Below are 14,163 nucleotides of genomic sequence, written 5' to 3' on the forward strand. Positions count from 1 at the left end.
TTTTCTTTTTTACTTTTTTTGTCTCTATCTTTCAATCCCAACACACACTGCTGAAGATATTTATTGTTATTAGATATAGTGCTTCATATTATATGAATAGCTGCATTATCATCTATCTGTGCCAAATAAAGATGTAAAATTATTATCTAACAACTGAAGCTGAAACTCCAATACTTTGGCCACCTGATGTGAAGAACTGACTCATTTGATAAGACCCTGATTCTGGGAAAGACTGAAGGTGGTAGGAGAAGGGGACGATGAGGATGAGATGGTTGGATGGCATCACCGACTTAACGGACATGAGTTTGAGTAAACTCCGGGAGTTGGTGATGGGCAAGGAGGCCTGGAGTGCTGCAGTCCATGGGGTCGCAAAGAGTCGGACATGACTGAATGATTGAACTGAACAACAGATACAGAATTTGAGGGACAGGGCTCAGAAAAACATTCTCTAGTCTACCATTTCTGTATTAGAAAGTAATTTTGGCTCTTTGAAATTGTGTTATATTTGTTGCAATGGAAGTGAACAAGTAGCTAAGGGAATGAAAGTCATGGGAAGGGAAGAATTGTATTGATGCTTATGCTGGAGAGATGTCTATGGGCTACTGAGATAGGGCATGCTCTATACAAAGCAAGTTACAGAATATCTTGTCAAAATCCTGTCTTAAAGAGCCTTGCTCTTTTCCAGTTAAAGCAGGCTGTTATAGCAATTCAGATAGTATGTATGGTCAAGGAACACATGATAGTTTTCCACTGATTTCATTTTTAGCAACAAGTTTCTAATACAAGCAGGGCATATATCTCTGCTTTTAATTCCAGTAATGTTAAGTCACTTAACTTGCTTCTACCACTTGTACTGATAGCTTCTGTCCCACCTACTGGGTTCCCTTAAATTTCTTGCAGAGAGAAGAAAATATTGTCTCCTCTGTTTTTCTCTGTTATCTGTGAAATGAGCATGGACTGCTGCCTGCCAGGCTCCTCTGACCATGGAATACTGGAGTGGGTAGACATTCACTTCTTCGAGGATCTTCCTGACCCAGGGATTGAATCGGGGTCTCCTGAATTGCAGGTGGATTCTTTACTGTCTGAGCCACCAGGGAAGCCCTGAAATGAATATACACTTATGTAAAAAATATATATGGGCTTTTATTGCTATTGATTATGAAAATGAAAACAAACAAGTAACAAAATTAGCAAACATTGATCTACATTGAAAGGCAAAATAATTAGAATTCTCTCTTTTCTCTTTTACCTTTATTAACTTCAAGCCCCTTCAGTTAAACACACACACATGCACACACAAAGCCAAGGACTCTTTACTTCCAAGTGTTGTTAAGTTTTATATTATTACTTAAATATGTACAAATAAAACTTATTTCACTTCTAGCTCTGAAACTCTATGAAACCACAATTTCAAATTAAATATTAAAACTTCCCACTAAACCAATAAATTTCAAGTTAATAACATTAACTTCATATACATTTTTGGATTCTTTTTTTAAAGAACAAATATCAATGAACTTTAAATTATGAAATGGTGGTTTTTCACTTTCTCATCCCATTTTGAGCATGTTAAATATAATTTGAGTATAATTTTATCACTGCCATTTTTTGGCCATTAAAAAACCAATAGTTATAACTATCAGGGAAGTGTTTAAAGATCCAGTGAATTGAATTGTATTCAACAAATACAATAAAAATTTTGCAGTGTGAAATCCTTTATCATATATCATCATAATTAGTTGTATAAAATTAAATGTAACAACACATCTGCTAGTGAATGACTATGGTATGAAACCTACAGAACAGGTCTATTGAGTTTTGCAGAGTTTAAAGACTATGTGCTATTTGATGACTTAATTTCCCCACTACTCATCCTTATGTAAATTGCTGCAAAAGCTTTATTTACACAGCTTGCCATGAGGTAATTTGTCCTTTACTTGGGGCCAATGCAAATGTAAACTCTAGAAATGCAATAAAGCAGCAGAACATGATCATAATTTGACAATGTACACAATCTGTGATATGATTATATATATTTTCAGACTATATAAATGTTAAGAAATAAATTCAGAAAATTCAATAATATTTGTAAAACTAACAAGTAAGTCTCTAGGAATAATATGTATAGTAATTCCTTCTTATATATCCACTCCTTGGCACTTCCTCATTATCTTAGTCTTATTATGGCAAAATTTATGTATAAAATGCTAAGTCATTTAAGATTTCTCCGGATTCAAATGTTATTTATAGCTTAAGTTAGATCCAAATTAAAATAAGAGCTTTACTGTTTTCCACAGGAAATATCTACTTAGGTCATTTCCCAGCAGTTACACAATTCAAAGTAAACTAAATATATCTTAAATATCTGTAGAAAAAAATTGGTTTGGGGAAGAAAAATGAAGCATAAGACTTGCTGCTGAATTGGAGTTATTTGCTAATTAATCAACAAAATATACAATAAGGGTTGCTAGACTATCATGTGACATGCACTGGGACAATTTTGTCATGATATATCTTCATTGATTTTGCTTTCACACCTCTGGAAATGTCAACGCAAGAAATAAAGTGGTGAGGTTCTACATAATATAATTCTATTTATGCTATATTTTCATTGTTTCACCCTCTTTTCAATACATTATAAAATCTATATATGTTCAATTGTAAAATATATTTTATATATTTCAATGAATGATGAAACAAATGATAGTGATAGTCTCTATAAATCTCAATACATGATTTATTGATCAAGATGTATAAATATTACAGCATGGGCTGTCCAATTAAAATTAATGTAGAGGAGAATGTCCTATTTTACTTTTTTTATGATTAACTTAATCCCATTGGAATTTAGATTCCTTATTGGCTAAAAAATTGTCCCTTCACAGCACTACTATAGATTATGAGACAGATTACTTGAGTAAACATGAAAACACAAGGATTTTTTCCAAAGTATTTTTTTATATACATTATGTCCTATACTATAATGTATGCAACTATCCCATGCTATATCAAAACTTAATTAGCAAGTTCAGTTCAGTTCAGTGCAGTCACTCAGTCATGTCCGACTCTTTGCGACCCCATGAATCGCAGCACGCCAGGCCTCCCTGTCCATCACCAACTCCCGGAGTTCACTCAGACTCACGTCCATCGAGTCAGTGATGCCATCCAGCCATCTCATCCTCTGTCGTCCCCTTCTCCTCCTGCCCCCAATCTCTCCCATCATCAGAGTCTTTTCCAATGAGTCAACTCTTCGCATGAGGTGGCCATAGTACTGGAGTTTCAGCTTTAGTATCATTCCTTCCAAAGAAATCCCAGTGATCCTTGAATCTTCTGCAACCTGTTTCTACAAAGTAGTTAGTTTCTACTCAAACTCTATCATATGGCTGTGATTCTAATATTGTTTTCGAAAATGGAAGTTTGGTATTGTATATTCTACATAGTTTCTAGACAAAATTAGATGTAATGCTTTATCAAAAATGATAGAAATTCTCAAGTTCTGGGGCTACATATTAATATGTATGTGAAATAAAGCATGTAGGAGAAGGTAAAAGAACAGAAATTTGGTAAAGTTAAAGGAAGAATAAATTTTTATTTTTTATATCAAGTAATTCCTGTGAGCAACAACTTTTAAAGTAGCATTGGAAAATGATGGCTACAATCCATCTCATTCTCTTCCAAACTTGTTTAATTCATGCTCTTGGAGGATTTTTGTTTCAATAAAATGAACTTCTGACTTAATAATTTGAAAAGGAAATACAATGCCACTGTGTTTTGGTTTAATTCCACATTTACAAAGCAAAAGCCACCAAAAGCAAGATTTTAGTAAGATTTATCAATATCAATGAAAACACAAAAATGAGGCATTTATTGTCTGAAACATAGTGAACCTTTAGATGATCAGTTCAGTTCAGTTGCTCAGTCATGTCCGACTCTTTGCAACCCCATGAACTGCAGCACACCAGGCCTCCTTGTCCATCACCAACTCCCGGAGTCCACCCAAACCCATGTCAATTGTGTCGGTGATGCCATCCAACCATCTCATCTTCTGTCATCCCCTCCTCCTTCTGCCCTCAATCTTTCCCAGCATCAGAGTCTTTTCAAATGAGTCAGCTCTCTGCATCAGGTGGCCAAAGTATTGGAGTTTCAGTTTCAACATCAGTCCTTCCAATGAACACCCAGGACTGATCTCCTTTAGGATGGACTGGTTGGATCTCCTTGCAGTCCAAGCAACTCTCAAGAGTCTTCTCCAACACCACAGTTCAAAAGCATCAATTCTTTGGTGCTCAGCTTTCTTTATAGTCCGACTCTCACATCCATCCATGACTACTGGAAAAACCATAGCCTTGACTAGATGGACCTTTTTAGATGATAAGAACAAATTTAATCTTGGAGTCCAGAAAATATAAGTTACTTATGTAACCCACTTTAGCTGTTTCATTCTTGTTTTTCTTTTTGTCCTAATAAAATGACATATAAAAGAAAATGCATGGATCATATTTATAAACTGTGTTGCTAACATATTGCTGAATTTAAGGTGTAGATTACATCCTTTAGCAAATAGTTTTTCTGTTTGCCTATCTACTATCTATATATGTATTTATTTGGCTGCCTCAGCAGCAGCATGTAAGGTCTTCATCGTGTGCTGCCACAATGATTGTGATGCGCTGGATACATTGCTCCAGTGCATGTGGGACCTTGGTTCCCAAATCAGCCATCCAACCCACATCCTTGCATTTCAAGATAGATATTTGACCACTGGGCCACCAGAGAAGTTTCTCCAATGGCTTCTTAAAAGCAAGATTTTCTTTTACAGTTTGGTGGAAAGTGCATCAATGGCAAGGGAGGTGTCACAAAGGATGGATCTGTGTAATAAATCAGTATGTTGCACTAAAGATTTCAACCTCTAGATGAGTTTAATTGTTGATGCTTCTTCAGGACCACCATTTTACACCCTGCTTCCCTCTATACAGCCTTTTAAGGTTTACATCATTATCTTAAAATTTGCTTCTCACCCTTCCTCAGTTGTAGGCCTTTGAGCCTTCAGTCACTTATAGAAACTATCTCTCTAGTAAACCTCATGGCATGTGCGAACTCAAAGGCGTTTGTAAAGTCAGAATTGAAAGGTTTTCCCACACTTATGAAACTAAAATTTATTAGTGAATAATCAATCCATTGATATAAAACAGGGTCTATTTTCTCTCCATTGCTCCAAAGAAACATAACTTTAAGTAAACAATTTGACTTAAAGATTTTTCAAATTTGCACACTAATCTAGTCAACATATTTCTCTCCCTTCCCACCCCCCTCCCCCTGTTTAAATTACCCATGCTCTAGGAGATAATATACAGACATAAATGTACAGTTATAAAAAAGAATGGGGGTAGTGATTTTCAAATTAATTTGATCAAACAATGAAATCAAACTTTATAACTCATGCCATTATCTGCTTAATCTTAGAATGAGTGAGTTATTTTATTGGCCTATGTGACTTGACAAAATTAAACAGATTCTCATAATCTCTGTTCTTGTTTTTGTACTGCAAAAATCATACTCCAAAGAAAATGAATCAACACAATAAACTGTAAAATAAGATTTGTTGTTGTGTAGTTTTTGGGAGAGGTCAGCAAGACACTTGACTCTGATTTCATCCTCAAACTGAACCCAGGCAATTGGAAGATCCTCAAACTCATTCTTGCCCTTGGAATGTGCTTTCTACTTGCTCTCCCTATTCCTGGAAGCTGCCCCAAGGATACAGCCTTGAGATACTCATAGGTGTGAGCATCTGGATGATATATGTGACTAAGCCCAGTTAAAGTTTCTCAGAACATTAAGATTTTGATTTATGGGTATGGAAATCTATCTTACATCTACCCAAGACAAGCCTATGACTAAATTCTTTTGCTTATTAAGCCTGCCAACTTAGAGTGGTCTATCTCCTTCTTTGGTCTCCCTTTCCTCCAAGTATGGGACTGGTTTCAGATTACATTTAGAAGTTTTCTAGGAGGCTAAGTCTCAACCACCATCCTAGGTGTAAATATATTGCTGATAAATGTAAATGCATTTCTAAGAGTTTTTATTTGCTTACCCAGTTCAAGAGCAACAAACTGTCCTCAGGAGTCAATTATACTATTAATAATTAAACAGAATTATATAAGCTATTAGAACTGCAAATATTATAGTTGATCATGTTCTCTTTTACCCAGAACAAATTCGCTTCACTGCAAGCCAAAATATTGAAATAAACTAATTGTCTTATTCTTTTCCTCCTCAGAGGTGAATTTTGCATATATAATACCCAAATCACTTTATTTTTATACAGATCACTGCTTTCAAGAGATCAAAGGATTTTTCTTAAAATGTAATTTTAGTAATGCTTGCAACACCCACTAAATTTGCTGGTAACTAATCATATTCTGCTTTACAGGATACAAAATGCCAGTTGTAGAGCTAAAATAGACTATCTTTCTCTGTTCTCTCTTACAAACATAACTGCCTCCCATTTCATTTGGTTAACTCTTTAGCACTCTGAATTACCCTGCCCAAATATGAGACTCGGGGTATTTTTGAGAAAAATAAAATGATAAATACAATATAACTTTTCAAATGGTTATTGAACTCACCCAGTCCGGATACCTCTGTGAGTCCAGGATGATAGTCAATTGCTGCTCTGTCCAGTTCTAGGTCTTGGAATGTTGACAACCTGTGCAGCAAGAGATACAGAAAGGGGATGAAGTGAATCACTCTCTCTGTTACAAAAATGAAAACTCGAGTTTCTATTTTAAAATCCTCCCTCTATTCTTTTAGAAATAGTGACTTTCTTACTCCTGTCATTTTTTTTGCAAGTTTTAAAAAATTAATTTATTTACTTGGAGGCTATTACTTTACAATATTGTGTTATTTTTTTGCCGTACATTGACATGAATCAGCCATGGGTGTACATGAATTCCCCATCCTGATCCCCCTTCCCACCTCCCTCCCCATCTCATTACTCCTGTCATTAAAGTGAACTTCCAAAATATATCTCCTTGGTGAACAGTTGCACAAACGTCATCATTAACATAATTTCTGTCATCAGAAGTTGAACAACTGAAGAAAATGAGAAACATGTCATTTCTTAAGTTTGAAGTCAAAGATTGTATCTTTCATTAATTTGATGATCTTTGCTTTCAAATATCTTATACTTTGAAAAAGTTAGATTAATATTCAAATTTGTTTTACATCTGTAATAAAGTATTGAATCAAATATAGCTTTGTTATTTACCAGCTGTGTAACTATGGTTATGTGTCTTGAATCTCAGTTTTATGATCTATAAAACAGGGGTTCAAAATCATGAAGATGTTGTAGGGATAAAATATAGCCACGTGAGAAAATGTTAACCCAGTCACTGGCACCTTTTCAATGTGAGGTAATTTTTAGGCTGTTTTCACAGTGGATCACATATATATACTAGACTATTTCAGACTTTAGAAATTAGACATCTCAGATATAATTTATGATATACAATTTTGAAATAAATTTTAAATCTTAGTGAAATGTGTTTGGAACTACTGTGCCAATGTGAGTTCTCTTTAAGCCACATTTCAAAATCATAGAAGAAGCTTTTGTTTAGGTAAGGTTTATTTTCTGTCTAATAAAAGTTAAAAAGTAAATGTCACCATTCAGTTGAGATGGCCAACAAGAGCAAGAGAGAGAAAAAGATAGAGAGAGAACACAAGTGAGCCAAACAGGTGTATAGGATTTTGCCAACACACTGCGTGAGGCTGGTGGCCACATGGAAGCTTGAGCCCCAACACTTTACTTTACAAATCTGTTGTGTACAACCAATAGGTTCCCTAAGCGTTTCAAGTTTCAAGCCTGAAAATAAAAGAGTTAGAAGTCTTTTACTAAAACCAAAAATAGCAACTATTAAAATATTAACAAGAACAAATCTATACTAAACACAAACAGCCATCTTTCAGTGACATAGGCAGCTATCCATGAAAAGGTAAGTCAAGCAGAAAGAGAAAATTCATGAAAATCAACAATCGGTACTCTTGAGATTCTTTCTACCAATATTTTTTAAGTTGACAGAGTTTTTTTGAAACTGTAACATCATGATATACTGAGTTCATGTATTCAGCTTACAATAAACTGAAAGCTAAATATTATAGTCATTGTCCTTACTTTTAAAGACAATTAAATTTTGAGATTTGAGTATTGTTAAAGTTTCCATTTCTTAAGGTAGATAACATGTAAAGTAAAAATTAGTCTCTCTTTTGTGCCTATTACGATGAACTTGGCCATTTTGCTACATAATCTTCAATCTCCAAACTCTATAAATCAGTCATTTGCATTTCACAGCTGAGGAATCTGAAACTCAGAATGATTATAAAGTTTGCCTCAGAATATAAGAAATAAATCTATAGGATTAGAAAATAACATTTGTAACACTAAAATATTTTTATTCCAATATGTATTGCTGTTTTAACTCAGAAAATATAAGCTTTCTTCTTTGCCATTATCCATCATTGTCCAAAATAAAAACAGATTACAAATCTTTAGTAGTCTCTGATTGTGATTTTGAGTAATTATCCCCTGTCATTGTAAAAGGAACATGAAATTCATTTCTTGATATTTTCTAAAGACTATTTCTTTACTTCTTTATAATGATCTTCATAGGCCTTATTCATATAATGAAATACTTATCAAAAATTATGCGGTGCTCCCAAAGGAGAAAACAATAATGACCGCCAGTTGAACAGTCACAGTATTTATTTCCTCTATCACATGCTCTATCATGTTTGACAATCTGATCTTTAAAACTTAATAATATGTCATGTACAGTTTCTGTGTCAACTTATATTCTAAACAAGTAGCTTTTATATTTTACTGGTAGAATTTGTACAAACAGTCTGAAGGAGGACTCTAACAGGTACCAGAGTAGATACAGACCTGCTCTGGAGGAAGTAAGGAAGGGGAAAGTCGTTGCTTGACCTAGCTGCTGCTTACCTCTCCCCACCATGGCTACCTGAACATCCTCTGTGGATTTCATGAGAGTTCTTTGAAAATTCTTCTTCATCATTTTGTTTAGTAATAGATTATGATCCAACTAATTGCATGCATGCATGTGCATGCTAACTGGCTTCATTAGTGTCTGAATCTTTGCAACCTTATGAACTGTAGCCCCCCAGGCTCTTCTGTCCATGGGGATTCTCCACGAAAGATTCCTAGAGTGGGTTGCCTTGCCTTCCTACAGGGGATTTTCCCAACCCAGGGATCAAACCGCATCTCTTAACTCTCCTGCACTGGCAAGTGGGTTCTTTACCACTAGCACTACCTGGGGAGCCCTCCAACAAGTTGGAAATCCCTTAAGTTATTTCAAGAAGCCAAAACTATTTGGGAGACTGACAAATAATAAACATAATAATGAAAAGAATTATTATTAAAAAAAGAAATAAGAACTAATGCCTATTAACCACTTAAAAATAAAACTAATAGCTAAATTATTTCTATTAAAAACCATTATTGTTATTCCCTACTCTGAAAATGAGGAACTCATGGCTTAGAAAGGAAACCAACTTGTTTAACATCACAGACTTAGTATGTCATGAAGTCACATTTAGCATATAACACTATAAATACAGTGCTGCACTCAAAATGCCAGCAAATTTGGAAAACTCAGCAGTGGCCACAGGACTGGAAAGGGTCAGTTTTCATTCAATACCCAAAGAAAGGCAATGCCAAAGAATGTTCAAACTATCACACAATTGCACTCATCTCACACTTTAGCAAAGTAATGCTCAAAATTCTCCAAGCCAGGCTTCAATAGTTCATGAACTGTTAACTTCCAGATGTTCAAGCTGGATTTAGAAAAGGCAGAGGAAACAGAGATCAAATTGCTAACATCCATTGGATCATAGAAAAATCTAGAGAATACCATAAAAGCATCTATTTTTCCTTTATTGTCTACGCCAAAGCCTTTCACTGTGTGGATCATAACAAAGTGTGGAAAATTCTTCAAGGGATGGAAATACCAGACCACTTTATCTGCCTCCTGAGAAATGTGTATGCAGGTCAAGAAGTAACAGGTAGAACCAGACATGAACAGCGAACTGGTTCCAATTTGGGAAAGAACGTCAAGGTCATATATTGTCACCCTGCTTATTTAACTAATATGCTGAGTACATCTTGCAAAATGCTGGGATGGATGAAGCACAAGCTGGAAACAAATTTGCTGGGAGAAACATTAATGACCTCAGATATGCAAATGACACCACCCTTATGGCAGAAAGTGAGGAGGAACTAAAGAGCCTTCTTGATGAAAGTGAAAGAGGAGAGTGAAAAAGCTGGCTTAAAACTCAACATTCAAAAAATTAAGATCATGGCATATGGTCCCATCGCTTCATGGCAAATAAATAGGGAAACAGTGAGAGACTTTATTTTCTTGGGCTCCAAAATCACTGCAGATGATGACTGCAGTCATAAAATTAAAAGACGCTTGCTTCTTGGGAGAAAAGTTATGACAAACCTTAGACAGCATATTAAAAAGAAGCAGAGACATTACTTTATCAACAAAGGTGCATATCCTCAAAGCTATGGTTTTTCCAGTAGTCATGTATGGATGTGAGATTTGGACCATAAAGAAGGTTGAGCACTGAAGAATTGATGCTTTTGAACTGTGGTGTTGGAGAAGACACTTGAGAGTCCCTTGGACTTCAAGGAGATCCAACCAGTCCATCCTAAAGGAAATGAATTGTGAATATTCACTGGAAAGACTGATGCAGAAGCTGAAGCTCCAATATTTTGGCCACCTGATGAGAAGAATTGACTCATTAGAAAAGACCCTGATGCTGGGAAAGATTGAAGGTAGGAGCAGAAGGCGACAACAGAGGATGAGATGGTTGGATGGCATCACTTGCTCAATGGAAATGAGTTTGAGCAGTCTCCAGGAGATGGTGAAGGACAGGGAAGCCTGGCATGCTGCAGTCTCTGGACTCGCAAAGATTCAGACATGACTGAGTGACTGAACGACAGCAACACTGTAAGAAAACAATAAGGCTTTTTATTTTCTTATAGCTAAAGTTTTTGTGGACATAATTTATGATTTCTTAAGACAAATGTGTAGAAATGAAAATCCTTCTCACTATATGAGAATACTGAATTCCCATGCATACACCACCTGGAAATTTATATAATAATGCAATGCATTATCAATACAATAAAATATTTTCCAGTTTGACAAATGAAGATACCTCATTGTTTTAAAAAATCATTAATATGTAATTGAATATATTAATACAAGATAAATACAAAGTAAAACTATGCAATGTGTAAAGTAGTTTATTGACTCTCACATGAGATACATCATTTAAGCTTTATAAAACATTTGAGGAAACTGAAGTTCAAAGAGATACATTATTAATTCAGTTGGGTGACATATCTAGTAAATGTCAAACTTGGAACTCAAACTTATGACTGCTCATATTTGAATCCCAGGCACTGAATCATTATGCTTTCTGAATATTTTAATGACTGATGACATTGAAAATTTTGTTATGATCATTACCCAAATACATTTTAACTTATGATTTGCTGTGTCTCTTGACCATTTTTCATTTGAATATTTGAATTCTTATTGATTGGCAATACTGCCTATGCATGAAAATTAAGTTGCAGCAAATGTTACAAATGTACTATCTATTCTTTCATTTGCATTTCAAAACAGTTAATGGTGCTTCCTGGCATATAACCATTTTAGATTTTTCACGCGGTCAAACCTAGTGCTGTATTTTCTGAAGGTGTACCTTTATGGTTATGATAGCAAAATTACACAAGCATACTCCATAATTTCATTCTAGTAACTTTATGACTTAGCTTTCTACATTACATTATTTATCCAAAATTTATTCTGATATATAGCATGTAGCAATGACCTCATTTTAAGATAATTCCCCATCTGTTCTAACATATTACGCTGAGTACATCATCTTTTCTCTTTTGTTCTGTTTATAGCTTTGTCTCTTCTAGTACCACTGATTTTTATTTGCTGTTTTTAAAAAATATATTGTGCTATCTACTAAGGAAAGTTGTATCTAATTAATAATTATTTCAAAATGTTTTTGTCCATATTCTATTCTTTGTCATCATTCCAGGTTGTTTTAAATCTATTTATTAAATTACAAAAAAGTTCCCATAGCATTTTTATTTTTTTTCCTTTTTTTAAAAATTTTATTTTATTTTTAAACTTTATAATATTGTATTGGTTCTGCCATATATCAAAATGAATCCACCACAGGCATGCATGTGTTCCCTATCCCAAACCCTCCTCCCTCCTCCTCCCCATACCATCCCTCCAGGTCGTCCCAGTGCACCAGCCCCAAGCATCCAGCATCGTGCATCGAACCTGGACTGGTGACTCGTTTCATATATAATATTATACATATTTCAATGCCATTCTCCCAAATCATCTCACCCTCTCCCTCTCCCAGAGTCCAAACGACTGTTCTATACATCAGTGTCTCTTTACTAAATAGACATTTCTCCAAAGAAGACATACAGATGGCTAACAAACACATGAAAAGATGCTCAACATCACTCATTATCAGAGAAATGCAAATCAAAACCACAATGAGGTACCATTTCACACCAGTCAGAATGGCTGCGATCCAAAAGTCTACAAGCAATAAATGCTGGAGAGGATGTGGAGAAAAGGGAACCCTCTTACACTGTTGGTGGGAATGCAAACTAATACAGCCGCTATGGAGAACAGTGTGGAGATTCCTTAAAAAACTGGAAATAGAACTGCCTTATGAGCCAGCAATCCCACTGCTGGGCATACACACTGAGGAAACCAGAATTGAAAGAGACATGTGTACCCCAGTGTTCATCGCAGCACTGTTTATAATAGCCAGGACATGGAAGCAGCCTAAATGTCCATCAGCAGATGAATGGATAAGAAAGCAGTGGTACATATACACAATGGAGTATTACTCAGCCATTAAAAAGAATACATTTGAATCAGTTCTAATGAGGTGGATGAAACTGGAGCCTATTATACAGAGTGAAGTAAGCCAGAAAGAAAAACACCAATACAGTATGCTAACACATATATATGGAATTCACAAAGATGGTAACAATATCCCATAGCATTTTAATTAAAACTTTAAAATATATATTAATTTTTGAAAGATTTGACAGCTTTAAACTAGACAACTTTTATAAATACTACATACTTCATGCTATTTATACTTTCATCTTTCTTAATAAAATTTTACCTTTTCCGTTATACATGCAATGCCTGTTTCTTGCTAGGTTTATATTTTTGTCATGTTTACCATATTACTTAAGATATGTTCACTGCTTTTGTTTAAATAGATCACCTCACAAACTCGTAACTCACATGTCTTATTCTCTTTCTTTCTTTCCTTCCCTTCCATTTTTCCATCTTACGCAATTTTCTTTGACAAAGAACCTGAAGACAATGGTTATTATTTATGACAACAAAACTTGTTTCTTTTTCTTGCCTTATTGAATTGCCTGAAGTCTTGTGTTACACGTTAATCTTAGGGCCTTTTTTCCCCCAGCATTCTAATATGAGGAAAACTTTACCAACTCTACTCATAACTAGGTGGCACTAGTGGTAAAGAATCTGCCTTCCAAAGCAGGGACTCCAAAGACCCAGGTTCGATCCGTGGATTGGGAAGATCCCCTGAAGGAAGAAATGGCAAACCAAGCCAGTATTCTAGCCAGGAGAATCTGATGCACAGAGGAGACTGTCAGGGTACAGTCCAAGGGGTTACAAAGAGTGAGACACAACTGAGCATGCACACAGGCAGGCAAGCACTCACAGGCTCATAAGTACATGAATAGTGCATGTGAAGTTGCTTCAATCATGTCAGACTTTTTGTAGACATGGGAAACTATACGGTTACTTCTTAAAGCTTGACATGCAATTCCATAATTAAGTGCAACTTTCCTTTAGGCTTTCAGAGATTTTATTAGTACTTTGCCTATAGTTCTGACAAAAAAATTCTTTTTCTCTTGATCTTGAATGGGAGATGGCAAATAATTAATAGGTGAAAGGAAAGAACGGACAAATAAGTTGGGAAATACATAGGACATTATATTTATGGTATTTATTGTTGATGAAATGCCATTTAGTGGAAAATCCAAATTTATTAGTC

At 35.1% G+C, this 14,163-nt stretch overlaps 1 long non-coding RNA gene across 1 annotated transcript in view; it reads right to left on the reverse strand.

Moving 5' to 3' along the window:
• Positions 1-794: 794 nt before the first annotated feature.
• LOC147366236 (uncharacterized) overlaps positions 795-14,163 on the reverse strand; it is a 62,971-nt gene continuing 49,602 nt past the window's right edge. The window contains exons 2-3 of the long non-coding RNA XR_015132448.1: positions 6,621-6,700; positions 795-1,101 (exon numbers count right to left, since the gene is read on the reverse strand). This is a non-coding gene — a long non-coding RNA (uncharacterized LOC147366236). The remainder of the gene's footprint in view (positions 1,102-6,620; positions 6,701-14,163) is intronic.

This window comes from Bos grunniens, chromosome 9, assembly GCF_055505025.1.
Source record: "Bos grunniens cultivar Pamir isolate PY7600 chromosome 9, Bosgru_T2T1.0, whole genome shotgun sequence".
Taxonomy (NCBI): Eukaryota; Metazoa; Chordata; class Mammalia; order Artiodactyla; family Bovidae; genus Bos; species Bos grunniens.